Source organism: Alligator sinensis, unplaced genomic scaffold, assembly GCF_000455745.1.
Source record: "Alligator sinensis unplaced genomic scaffold, ASM45574v1 scaffold1430_1, whole genome shotgun sequence".
Lineage (NCBI taxonomy): Eukaryota > Metazoa > Chordata > Crocodylia > Alligatoridae > Alligator > Alligator sinensis.
In genome coordinates this window covers 43,390-44,604 of record NW_005842800.1, presented here as the reverse complement: position 1 = coordinate 44,604, position 1,215 = coordinate 43,390, and the positions used below count along the sequence as shown (strand labels likewise).

The 1,215-nt window shown below is 39.5% G+C and overlaps 1 protein-coding gene across 2 annotated transcripts in view; it reads right to left on the bottom strand.

Moving 5' to 3' along the window:
- The window catches only part of EMC2 (ER membrane protein complex subunit 2), a 48,539-nt gene that overhangs the window by 16,797 nt on the left and 30,527 nt on the right, over positions 1 to 1,215 (bottom strand). The window lies entirely within an intron of this gene.

Below are 1,215 nucleotides of genomic sequence, written 5' to 3'. Positions count from 1 at the left end.
CTGTTTTCATAACTCAGACTCTGAGCAGTACACAGGCTCAGCTTTCTCAAGTGTGCTTCTCAATTCTCTAAAGAAGTCTGTAGATCACACCCTAACAGGATGAATAAACTCTAAAAGCAAAATTTAGCCATAAAGAGTGTGTGCTCTGGAAGTCATATAGGCTGTGACAAAACAACAAAGAAACAACCTTTTGCACAGGATCTCTCTCACTGAGAAAGTACTAATCAGTAGCTTAAGCAATCTTTTTCATCTTGTCATATCTGAAAACTAGACTGCACATCTTTGGGGCACAGCCTGGATCTTCTGTGCAGCACCTAACGTAACACAGGATACTATAAAATATTAATTACTTCATTGGCTTTTAATATTTTAAAATCTAAATATCTTTTAATAAGTTCACTCACGTCCATCCATTAACCCATCTCCTTTTGAGAAGGTAGACAACCCAATAATTTCTTCCCCAAGATCACACTAAACTCAGTCCCAGGATGGACTCCTAAATCCTTGACCAACAAAAGTTTTAAAGGCCAATCTCCTGTGACACTACTAGGTAAGAAATACTGTGGAAAAGTCAAAATTTTAAAGTCTTGTATTTGTATATAAAGCTTCCTTCTCCAAGATGTGTATGGTTGGGTTAAGGAAGAATGTGGAATTGGTGGAAATATAAGAAAATTTAGAAGGCTGTAGGCATTCTTTAAAACTCCCTTTACATTTCTAATAGCTTTTCTGTAACACGTAGAGTAGTGGTTCTCAAACTTTTTTTTCCTTGTGGAACACTTGAAAATTGCTGAGGGTCTCAGCGGACCACTTAAACTTTTTTTGTACCGATTTCCACCGTCAGAAAAAAAAAAATCAGTCAAATGCAGGGTCAAGTACAGATAGTCTCGATTGTTCTGCAACCTTTCTGCGGCCCACCTGAATGGAGCTCATGGACCCGTGGTGGTCTGCGGACTACTGTTTGAGAACCTCTGATGCAGAGAACTCGTTGTAGTATAGTGTATAGGCTTTAATAGTTACTTATTGGGATTGAAATACACTTGTGGCCTACAAAAGAGGCCATGGACAAGCACCCAATTCTACAAGCAAGAATTTCTCAGAAATTTTTACTGCTAGGGGGGAAAAAAAAAGCTTACATGAATTCCAGCCTGGAAAACTACAGAAGCAAGCTCTCCAGCCAGGGGGCACTAGAAGTCTGCTACCTGGACCACCCCTGCA